Source organism: Somniosus microcephalus, chromosome 3 (assembly GCF_052327205.1).
Source record: "Somniosus microcephalus isolate GS21.2 chromosome 3, FLI_Smic_1.0, whole genome shotgun sequence".
Classification (NCBI taxonomy): Eukaryota; Metazoa; Chordata; class Chondrichthyes; order Squaliformes; family Somniosidae; genus Somniosus; species Somniosus microcephalus.
This window is the reverse complement of record NC_140989.1, coordinates 45,748,480-45,760,962: the sequence shown is the minus strand read 5'-3', so window position 1 is coordinate 45,760,962 and position 12,483 is coordinate 45,748,480.

Here is a 12,483-nt window from a genome sequence, read left to right as displayed (position 1 = left end):
GGGTGGGCAAGGCTGGGAACTTAACATCCAGGGATATACAATATTTAGGAAGGATCGGCAAAAAGGTAGGGGAGGTGGGGTAGCATTGCTGGTAAAGGAGGGGATTAATGCAATGGAAAGGAAGGATATTAACTCGGATGAAACGGAATCTGTATGGGTAGAAATGAGAAATAGCAAGGGGAGGAAAACGTTAGTGGGTGTGATATATAGGCCTCCAAATAGTAAAATGGAGGTGAGGGAAGGCATAAAAAGGGAAATTAGAGAAGCGTGCGATAAGAGCACAGCTGTCATCATGGGTGACTTTAATTTACATATTGATTGGACTACCCAAATTAGTAAAAATTCTGAGGAGGAGGAATTCCTGGAATGTTTTCGGGACGGTTATCTGGACCAATATGTCGAGGAGCCGACTCGAGATCAGGCCATTTTAGACTGGGTATTGTGCAATGAGAAGGGACTTATCAGCAATCTTCTTGTACGAGGCCCCTTGGGTCAGAGCGATCATAATATGATCGAGCTCTCAGTCGAGATGGAGAGTGAGGAAATTGAATCAGAGACTAAGGTCCAGAACTTAAATAAAGGGAATTACGAGGGTATGAGACGGGAATTGGGTAAGATTGATTGGGTGGTGTTTCTGGGGGGATTGACAGTGGACAGACAATGGCAAGCATTCAAAGATAGAATGGAAGAATTCCAGAACATGTTTATACCGGTTTGGCATAAAAATAAACCTAAAAAGGTGACTCAACCGTGGATAACGAGGGAAATTAGGGACAGCATAAAATAAAAAAAAAGGGCATATCAACTGGCAAAAAAAAGCACCAGACCGGAAGATTGGGGGCAGTACAGGATACAGCAAAAGAGGACAAAGGGATTAATCAGGAAGGGGAAAATAGAATACGAAAGTAAACTTGCAGCAAACATAAAGACAGACTGCAAAAGCTTTTATCGGTATATCAGGAGGAAAAGACTGGTAAAATCCCAAGTCGGTCCCTTGCAGTCCGATTCGGGAGAATATATAATGGAGAATAAGGAAATGGCAGACCAATTAAACTCATACTTTGGTTCTGTATTCACAAAGGAGGACACAAATAACCTCCCAGGAATATCGGCAAACATAGGGACTAATGAGAGGGAGGAGCTGACAGAAATTAGTATCTCTAGGGATATGGTGTTGGGTAAGTTGAGGGGACTGAAGGCCGACAAATCCCCGGGGCCTGATAAACTACATCCTAGGGTACTTAAGGAGGTGGCCCTGGAGATAGCAGATGCTCTAAGGATCATCTTCCGGAACTCCATTGACTCGGGAACAGTACCCGTGGATTGGAGGGTAGCTAATGTTACCCCAATATTTAAAAAGGGGGGTAGAGAGAAAGCAGGGAATTATAGACCAGTAAGCCTTACATCGGTTGTGGGCAAAATGCTAGAGTCCATTATTAAGGATAAAATAGCGGAGCACTTGACAAATGGGGAAAGGATCGGACAGAGTCAACATGGATTTACAAAGGGTAAATCGTGTTTGACTAATCTGCTGGAATTTTTTGAGGAAGTAACTGGTAAAATAGATGGGGGAGAGCCAGTGGATGTGGTGTACCTTGACTTCCAGAAAGCCTTCGATAAGGTCCCACACAAAAGATTATCATGCAAAATTAAGGCTCATGGGATTGGGGGCAAAGTATTAACGTGGATAGAGAACTGGCTGGCGGATAGAAAACAGAGAGTTGGAATAAACGGCTCGTTTTCGGAGTGGCAGGCAGTGACCAGCGGGGTGCCGCAAGGATCTGTCCTGGGACCCCAGCTGTTCACAATATATATAAATGATCTGGATCAGGGAATTGGATGCAATATTTCCAAATTCGCTGACGACACTAAACTAGGAGGAGGGGTGGGCTCTGATGAGGATGTCAGGAGGCTACAGTGCGATTTGGACAGGTTGGGGGAATGGGCGGATACGTGGCAGATGCACTATAATGTGGATAAATGCGAGGTTATCCACTTTGGGGGTAAAAACAGGAGGGTAGATTATTATCTAAATGGCAATAGATTGGGAGATGGGGAAGTGCAGAGGGACCTGGGTGTTCTTGTGCACCAGTCACTGAAGGAGAGCATGCAGGTGCAACAGGCGATTAAGAAGGCAAATGGTATGTTGGCCTTCATATCAAGGGGGTTCGAGTATAGGAATAGGGATACCTTACTACAGCTGTACAAGGTGCTGGTGAGACCGCATCTGGAGTATTGTGTACAGTTTTGGTCGCCCCATCTGCGGAAGGATGTTCTTGCCATGGAAAGAGTGCAACGGCGATTCACCAGGCTGATACCTGGAATGGCGGGAATGACCTACGAAGAGAGATTAAATAGTTTGGGCTTGTACTCACTGGAGTTTAGAAGATTGAGAGGGGATCTCATCGAAACATATAAAATTATGGCAGGCCTGGACAGGCTGAATTCAGAGAGAATGTTTCCAATGGCCATGGAGCACAGAACCAGGGGCCACAGTCTAAAAATAGCGGGCAAATCATTTAAAACAGAGATGAGGAAGAATTTCTTCACTCAAAGAGTGGTGAGCCTGTGGAATTCCCTGCCACAGAGGGCTGTGAAGGCTAATTCAATAAATATTTTCAAGAGAGAATTGGATATATTTCTGAAGGCTAAGGGGATTAAGGGTTACGGAGAAAAGGCGGGGACGGGGTACTGAACTGGTAAGATCAGCTATGATCTCAGACGAAGATCAGCCATGATCTCATTGAATGGCGGAGCAGGCTCGAAGGGCCGAATGGCCTACTCCTGTTCCTATCTCTATGTATCTATGTATCTATGTGGTCCATTGTCAGAGCAAATCTGTTCAGGCAGCCCATTCCTGGCAAATATGGTTCGTAAAACTGTGATAGTTTTTTCCGTGGTGGTTGAGGACATTTTTATTACCTCTGGCCACTTTGAATGTGCATCCACCGCAATTAAAAACATCGAGTCCATGAAGGGACCAGCAAAATCAATGTGCACCCTTTGCCATGGAGATGAGGGCCACTCCCATGGATGCAGAGGAGCTTGTGGTGGGGCGTTTTGGACCTTCTGGCATCCTGCACAGCTCTTGGTCATCTCTTCGATTTCTCTATCGATTCCCGGCCACCACACAAACGCTCTGGCTAAGCTCTTCATTTTTACCCCACCCAGATGACCCTCATGAAGCTCATTGAGCACTCTCTCCGTCAACTTAGGTGGAATTACTACTCTGGATCCACACATCAAGGTTCCTCTGCACACTGACAGCTGTTCTCTTCTCGGCGAGAATGCTGGCAGCAGTGGTTCGCCATGTGCTGGCGATCCCTTCACCGTTAAATCATAGACCCGTGATAGTGTCGGGTCATTCCGTGTTTCCTTTTCTATGTTTGCATTCGTCACAGGGAGACATTTGACTATGGTCGAGTGGAATAACTCCATTGGATCCACTGCAAGGTCTTCTTCCTTCACCGTCGGCAACGGTAGACGTGACAATCCATCAGCATTTCCATGCTGTTTAGTTCCTTTGTACTCGATGTCATATTGGTGTGCCCCTAGGAAAAGGGACCATCTCTGCAGCCGTTGTGCTGTCATTATCGGTACGCCCTTCTGAGGGTTGAAAATGGAGACAAGAGGTTGATGATCGGTTAGTAGAGTAAATATTTGACCGTGCAGATAGTGATTGAACTTCTTCACCCCCACACTAGGCTGAGGGCCTCTCTGTCAATCTGGGCGTAGTTACGCTCAGCAGAAGTTAACGAGCGTGACGCAAAAGCTATCGGCCTCTCCAAACCATCAAGGAATTTACGTGACAGCACCGCCCCAATGCCGTAGGGAGATGCATCACACGCCAGCCTGATTGGCAGTGCTGGGTTGTAGTGAGCCAATACTTCCTTCGAAGTGATTAAGTCCTTACTCTTCTGAAAAGCACGTTTACAATCATTGCTCCATTTCCATGCTACCCCCGTTCGTAGCAGGGCGTTCAGTGGGTGCAGAATTGTCGACAAATTCGGCCAAAACTTATGATAGTAATTCGCTAACCCGAGGAATGACCTCAGTTGCGACACATTTTCAGGCGCTGGGGCCTTAACAACCACTTCAATTTTGTCAGGGGACTTATGTAACCCCTCTTCATCAATCACGTGGCGACAATACGATATCTGTTTCTTAAAAAATTCGCACTTGGGGCGGTTAGCTCGCAGCCCATGTTCCCGTAGTCTAGTGAGCACCTGTTCTAGGTTGTTAAGGTGTTCACTGTCATCTTCACCTGTTACAAGGATGTCATCCAAGTAACACTGAGTCCCCGGAATCCCTTGCAGGACTTGTTCCATCGCTCTTTGCCATATCGCCGGAGCCGATGCTACTCCGAATACCAATCGATGATACTGGTAAAGACCTTTCTGAGTGTTTATCGTGAGATACTTCCTAGAGGACTCTTCAACCTCCATCTGCAAATATGCTTGTGCTAGGTCAATTTTTGTAAAACGCTTCCCTCCAGACAGTGAGGCGAAGATGTCTTCTATCCTTGGAAGAGGATATTGTACTGTGTGAAGGACAGGGTTCACCATCACCTTGAAATCCCCACAGATGCGAATCTTCCTTGGCTCTCTGGACTTATTGCTTAACGTTTTCTTCATGACAGGAACGATGGGTGTCGCCCACTCGCTCCAGTCGACCTTAGACAACACGCCCGCCTTCTCCAGATTCTCCAGCTCTGCCTCGACGGCTGGACGAATTGCATATGGTACCGGTCTCGCTTTGAAAAACTTGGGAACTGCATTCTCTTCTATTTTTAACGAGGCGGTTACGCCTTTAAGAGTGCCCAGTTCTTGTTGAAATACCTCTTTGGCGTTAGCTAGGATTGTTGACAATCGTCCAGGAGTGACGTCTTCATCTTTTTTACCATCCACCGTCATTGCTTGAATGGAATGCCAATCTACGTTTATCTTCCTGATCCATTCCCATCCCAATAACGGTGGTCCACCATTTGGCAGTATGTAGTTATACAATTTCCGTATTTTCTTGCCATTGTATTCGACAGGCACCCTTATTTTTCCTCTGGGGTATACTTTTTGCCCCGTATACGTCGTCAAGACGATGGATGTCTCTCTCAAGGGTATGTGTGAAAATAGCCGCTCGTAGTCTCGTCGATTCATGGCGGTTAGCGCTGATCCTGTATCCAATTCCATTTTAACTTGGGACCCTGCTATCGTGAGAGTGACCCAAATGGTTCGGTGATCCTCTTTTGCAATTACATTGTGAAGTTTGAGACAGCTTAGTCTCCTGTTTCCGGATTCACTATCGCTCATCTGGTCTTTGGAACTACTGTCCGTCATCTTTTGTACTTTCTTGTACGGCTCCTTAGTAGCCTTTTTGTTGTTGCTGGTCTTCTTCCCAGACCTACAAACTCGTGCAATGTGTCCAATCTTCCCGCATTGTCTGCATATTTTGTCTTTGGACCAGCAGTCCTTCTGGTCATGGTTAGTTCTGCCGCAGCGATAACATTTTGCAAATCCCCGTGTCATTTCGTGGGTGCCGTATTCCTGTGGTTTTTGTTGAATTTCTGCAGCTCCCCTGGCTGCTGCTTCATACGATACTGCCACGCTGAAAGCCTTATCTAGCGTCAGCTCTTTCTCTGAGAGTAACTTCTTCTGTGTTCCTTCACTCAGGAGTCCACAGACAAATTTGTCCCGTAGGGTATCTGCCAGTCCTGCTCCGAACTGGCAGTGCTTTGATAGCTTGCGTAGTTCCGTAAGATACTCAGCATTGCTCTCATCTTTGTGCTGAGTTCTCCTGTGGAATTTAAATATTTCTGCTATCAACAGCGGTGCAGGGTTTAAGTGCTCCTGTAGAACAGCAACAATTTCGTTAAAACTCTTCGCCTTCGGTTTGGCTGGAGTAATCAGATCCCGCAATAGGCCGTACGTTCTAGCGCCCATTAAGTTTAGCAATATTGATGCCTTTTTCCCCTCCGCTATTTCATTTGCCTCGAAATATACCTCGACTCTTTCCACATACGTGGTCCAGTCCTCTAATGTATTATCAAAAGCAGTGATACAGCCAGTCTTCAGCATCTTGCAAATCTAAAATGGCGCCTCCCGCGCTTTGCCTTCTTCCCCGATTTAACAAAATGGCGCCTCCCGCGCTTTGTCTTCTTCCCCGCTGTTGTTAGCGCTGCTTTCCACGGTTTCTTGCGCGTACTCTTTTTCTTTTATTATTTTCCCGTCGTGGAGCGGACCCTCTGGGACACTTCCCTCCCTCTTCTTAGGTCCGAACGCTGCCCGGCTTCGAAACACCGGCCGTGCCCTGTGTGCTCCACCCTCTCTCTCAACTCGCTGCCCGGCCCCGTTGAAAGGCCACCCGATCAAGCTTCAGCCCAGGAAGGATCAGAGCATTACCTGCCACCAGCCCGATTAGCTGGGAAACCACAGACCGAGGAACCCAGCCTGGCTCTGGAAAGTCGCTCCTGCAAAGCCTTGAACCCGATGGTTGACGGTCGATGCCCGTTTCTCGAGTTTCAATGGACTCTATTTTTTTTTTTTCTGGCTCCGACCTTCAACACGTCGTCGGAGGTGCTGCCAAGTTGCAGGTAAATAGATTTCTTACTCGTCGCCAGTGTTAAGTCCGTGAATGATTGAGACACGGACTAGCTGGAGTGAAAACAGATAGATCTTTACTGGTGGAAGTCCATAATGAAACTAAACAACAGAGGCTCTCTAGCGCCTTTTATACAGGGGTGGTCACTGCCGGTACTGCAGTCTGAGACCAGTTTCTTTTTTTTTCTTTTACAGAAACCCCACAGTGCAGATAGAGGCCATTTCGGCCCATCGAGCCTGCACCGACACATATCCCACCCGATCCCCGTAACCCCTACACATGTCCCACCCTATCCCTGTAACCCCATGTATTTAATCCCCCTAACACTAAGGGTCAATTTATCATAGCCAATCAACCTAACCTGCACATCTTTGGACTGTGGGAGGAAACCGGAGCACCCGGAGAAAACCCACGCAAACACGGGGAGAATGTGCAAACTCCACACAGACAGTCGCCCGAGGCCGGATTCGAACCCGGGACTCTGGTGCTGTGAGGCAACAGTGCTAACCACTATGCCACCGTGTTGCCAGTTATTCTCTTAAAGGTACATACACAACACCCATTATGACAGCGCAAAGGCTTACAGAGGTGGTCCCTTTTTCTAGGGGCACACCAATACAACATAGAATACAAAGGGTCAAAACAGCATGGGAATGCTGACGGTTTATCGCGCCTACCGTTGCCAACGGTAGAAGAGGCACCTACAGTAGACCCAGTAGAGATGTTCCACTCTACCATAGTGGAATGTCTACCAGTGACAAATTCTGCCATTGAAAGGGAGACGAGAAATGACCCGACTCTCTCACGGGTCTACGATTTAACAGTGAAGGGATGGCCAGCACATGGCGAACCACTGTTGCCAGCATTCTCGCAAAGAAGAGAACAGCTGTCAGTGTGCCGAGGAACCTTGATGTGTGGATCCAGAGTGGTGATTCCACCCAAACTCCAGGATAAAGTGCTAAAGGAGCTTCACGAGGGGCATCTGGGTGGAGTGAAAATGAAGAACCTAGCTAGGGCGTTTGTATGGTGGCCAGGTATCGATGGAGACGTCGAAGAAATGACCAAGAGCTGCCTAGGATGCCAGAAGGTCCAAAACGCTCCACCACAAGCCCCTCTACATCCATGGGAGTGGCCCTCATCTCCCTGGCAAAGGGTGCACATAGACTTTGCTGGTCCATTTATGGACTCAATGTTCTTAATCGCGGTTGATGCACACTCCAAGTGGCCGGAGGTAATAAAGATGTCCTCCACCACCACGGAAAAAACCATCACAGTTTTAAGGACCATATTTGCCAGGAATGGGCTGCCGGAACAGATATGTTCTGATAATGGACCGCAATTTGTGTCTGAAGAATTCAGAAAGTTCTTTAAAAACAATGGGGTTAAGCACTACACGTCCGCCCCATACCATCCCGCCACCAATGGATTGGCTGAAAGGTTTGTCCAGACCTTCAAGAAGGCCATAAAGGCCATGGGTAATGAAGACATAGAACTTCAGCACAAGGTGGATAACTTCTTATTCGCATACAGGAATGCAACACATATGGTTACCAACCAAACTCCCGCCATGATGTTCTTCAATAGAAACCTAAGATGCCGGCTGGATTTGGTCAAGCCCAACATCAGAAGGGACGTGGAGAACCGGCAGTTTCAAGGCATGAATGAAAGGCCAACTAGAACCTTCCAGATAGGTCAACAAGTTTTGGCCCGGGACTACCGTACCGAGAAATGGCAGCCTGGAACTATCTGCACACGACTAGGACCACTGATGTATACCGTGGACATCGGAGAAAGCATAATAAGGCGCCATGCTGACCAAATCATAAAGTCATCCGAAAAGGGACAACCTACACCACAACTCTATACATCTAACGATGAAGTAGAGATACCCATATCTACCTCCGATCCGGTGATACTGGAACCCGATGAACCCGACACTGGCATTCAAGCCGAATCAGCCTTGCCAGAAGAACCTACTACACCACCAGAAACTACTACACCCCCGAGGCGTTATCCGGACCGAGTCAGGAAGCCTCCTGAGGGACTAACTTATAATTAATTAACTACAGCAATGTATATTATTTTGCTTATAACATGTAATTAATAATTACTTAAAATATGATGTACTGGTTAGCTAAAAGGGGAGGAATTGTGGTGTATGTGCCTTTAAGAGCCCCAGGTGTGCTGTAATGCCGGTAATTGCCACTCGGGCTATATAAGCCTGTATATTGTGTATATCCGTTAGAACCCCCCCCCAGACTTTGCTTAGTAAATACCTATGAACCAACTCCTGTCTTCAGTGTCTTTATCAACACATGGACACCACAGTGTCCCACATCTTTCCCTCAGGCGAAGAGAAGCCGATTGCATTCGCATCAAGGTCCCTGAGCAAGGCGGAGGTGAAATACCCGCAGATCGAAAAAGAGGCTTTGGGCATCATCTTTGGAATCAAAAAGTTCCATCACTACTTGTTCGGAAGGAAATTCACCTTGCTGACGGATCATCGTCTTCTGACATCGATCTTTGGTCCACACACAGGAATACCCTCCCTGGCAGCGTGCAGGATGCAGCGCTGGGCGCTAATGTTAAGCGCTCACAATTACAACATCAAATACCGGAGGTCAGCAGCATATGGCAATGCGGACGGATTGCCAAGACTTCCGCTGCCTGTGCCCTCTGAAGGCTGTGAGCAGAAGATTTTCTACTTTGACATGGTGAGCAATGCCCCTGTCATGGCCCGGCAGGTCAAGAAAGAGACCAGAGTGGACCCTACGCTATCCAAGGTGCTGGATCGGGTGATGCGAGGAGACGGATCACGGGTGTCAGACGCATCACCTGAGCTCCTACCTTACCTGTCAAGAGGGAAGGAGTTGTCTGTCATGTCAGGATGCCTCTTTTGGGGCATGCGAGTGATCATACCACCAAAGCTGCGGAAACATGTCCTCAACGTGCTGCACTCAGGACATTGTGGTATTGTCCGGATGAAGGAGCTGGCACAAAGCTACTTCTGGTGGCCCGGTCTGGATCATGAAATTGAAGTTGAAGCAAAATCATGCCCATCATGCGAGACAACCAGGGATACGCCAAGAGCAGCGCCACTGCATCCATGGGAATGGCCGGTGACACCGTGGCAACGGATCCATCTGGACTTCGCGGGACTAGTGGAAAGAGCGATGTTCCTGGTCGCGGTGGACTCCCATTCCAAATGGCCGGAGGTTGCAGTAATGTCCACTACCACTACGGAGAAAACCATCGAGACTCTGAGATGTTCGGGCGATTTGGTCTGCCGGAGCAGATCGTAACTGACAATGGAACACAGTTCACATCCCAGGAGATGGAGGAGTTCCGCAAGAGCAATGGAATCCAGCACACGTTCTCCGCGCCTTATCATCCATCCAGGAATGGATTGGCAGAGAGATTTGTCAGAACGCTGAAACGCGCATTGAAAGCGGCAAGAAGTGATGCTCCTCTAAAGCAGCGCCTGAATGCTTTCTTGCTGAAATACCGAAACATGCCTCATGCTACGACTGGAGCATCTCCTGCTTACCTACTCATGGGAAGGCAGCTACGGACACGCCTTGACCTGCTGAGGCCAACATCCACAGAAGCAGTGGTGCACGCCAATCAGCAGGATCAAGTCAGCAGACGAGCTCAGAGGTCCAAAGAACGACACTTTGTGGTGGGGGGCAAAGTCCTCATGCGTAACTACATCACCCCGGAGCGGTGGGTCCCGGCTACAGTCATTCAAAAGACGGGCCCCGTTTCATACCGAGTCCGCACCAGAGACGACCGAACATGGAGATGGCATGTAGACCAGTTACTGCCAAGACAGTCGCCACAGGTAACCCAAGAAACAGAGGATCAAGGACCTGCTGGGGGCTCCAGCAGGGACTGGTTGTCCGACCCTGAGACGGTGGCACCATCCACTCTTGTGCCATCAAGGAAGGAAGCCACGCCTGCAGGGTCATGGGAGAGCCAGCCAGAGCCTGCTCCTGAGACTAGGCGTTACCCCCAAAGAGAAAGGCAGCCTCCAGAGCGCCTTAGTTACAGTTAGTGCTAACCTGTGTGCATGGGGCAGAATAATCCCCAGGGTTAGCGGAATGTAGAGGCAGTCTACCCTCTCTTCCAAAGTTATAGTCATTTTCAGTTATTCTGTTTTGTGGACATTCTATTTTAAGGGGGAGGAAGTATGTTGTGTATTTTGAATGTGTATTAGAATTGTCCCACATGGGATACCGTAGTGGTGATTGATGTGCCTCAATTATTCCGAGACTCGAAGTTAGCAGAACAAAAGTAAGGCTTTTATTAACTCAGAACATAACACGTAAAATAGAGAGATGTCTACCTTCAGGAGGCTGATGCCGGACTGAAGTTAGATTACAAAGGAGCCAGGTATGGGCGGAGCCCTGCACACAACCAGTTCCAGCACATTCCATGCATAATACATGAGGACTGGGGGAAGGGAAAAGACACAGAAAGCAGGCAGTTAGAAGACACAGAAAACAGGCAGTGATGAATGGAATATATTTCATCACATTCACCCCTTCTATAGATTTAGTCTGTTCGGGGGTTTGATAGTCCTCTGCGACCGACGTGGCTGTTGTGGTGCCGCGGGTGTCGGCTGGGTGTCCCCGGTAGCCTCCTGGGTCTCTGCCGGGGGTGCCGCCGGGGTTGTTGAAGGGGTAGTTGGTGGGGGTGCCGTTGGTCAATGTTCTTCCGGGGGTGATGAAAGAATAGTGGGTGGGTAAGGGTTGCTGTGATCGTCGTCGCTGCTATTGCCGTGGTTGTTGTTGATGCCGGCTGGGGCGACGTCTTTTATGGACACGGTGTCCTCCCTTCCGTCGGCGTGCCGGACATATGCGTATTGGGGGTTGGCGTGGAGTAGGTGTACTGGCTCCACGAGAGGGTCCGTCTTGTGGCCCCTCACATGCCTTCGCACGAGTACCGGACCTGGGGTGGAGAGCCATGACGGCATGGATACGCCCGAGGTGGATTTCCGGGGAAAGACAAACATTCGTTCATGAGGCGTGGTATTAGTGGCCGTACACAATAGCGACCGTATCGAATGGAGCACATCCGAGAGGACTTCCTGCCAGCGGGAGATAGGGAGGCCCTTGGTCCTTAGAGCTAGAGTGACTGCTTTCCACACTGTCCCGTTCTCTCGCTCCACCTGGCCGTTACCCCGGGGGTTGTAGCTGGTGGTACGGCTCGTGGCGATCCCCTTGGACAGCATGTACTGGCGTAGCTCTTCACTCATGAAGGACGCCCCCCTATCCGTGTGGATATAGCTCGGCATACCGAACAGGCAGAACAGGCTGTTGAGGCATTTAATGACCGTGGCGCTGGTCATGTCTGGGCAGGGGAAGGCGAATGGGAAACGGGAGTATTCGTCCACAATGTTCAGGAAGTAAACATTGCGGTCGACGGACGGGAGGGGGCCCTTGAAATCTAAGCTGAGCCGCTCGAAGGGCCGTGTAGCTTTGATTAAGTGGGCTCTATCTGGGCGGTAGAACCGAGGCTTGCACTCAGCGCAAGTGCGGCAGTTCCTGGTCAGAGACCGAACTTCCTCAATCGAGTAGGGTAAGTTACGGGACTTTATGAAGTGGAACAGCCGCGTGACCCCTGGGTGGCAGAGGTCGTTGTGGAGGGTCTGTAGCCGATCCTCGGTGGCGCTGGCACACATCCCTCGTGAGAGGGCGTCAGGGGATTCGTTAAGGGCCCCTGGCCGGTAAATGATGTCGTACTCGAAAGTGGAGAGCTCGATCCGCCACCTAAGAATCTTATCATTTTTAATCTTCCCCCTCTGTTTATTGTTGAACATAAACGCTACCGATCGCTGGTCGGTAAGTAGGGTGAAGCGTTTGCCGGCTAGGTAGTGGCGCCAGTGGC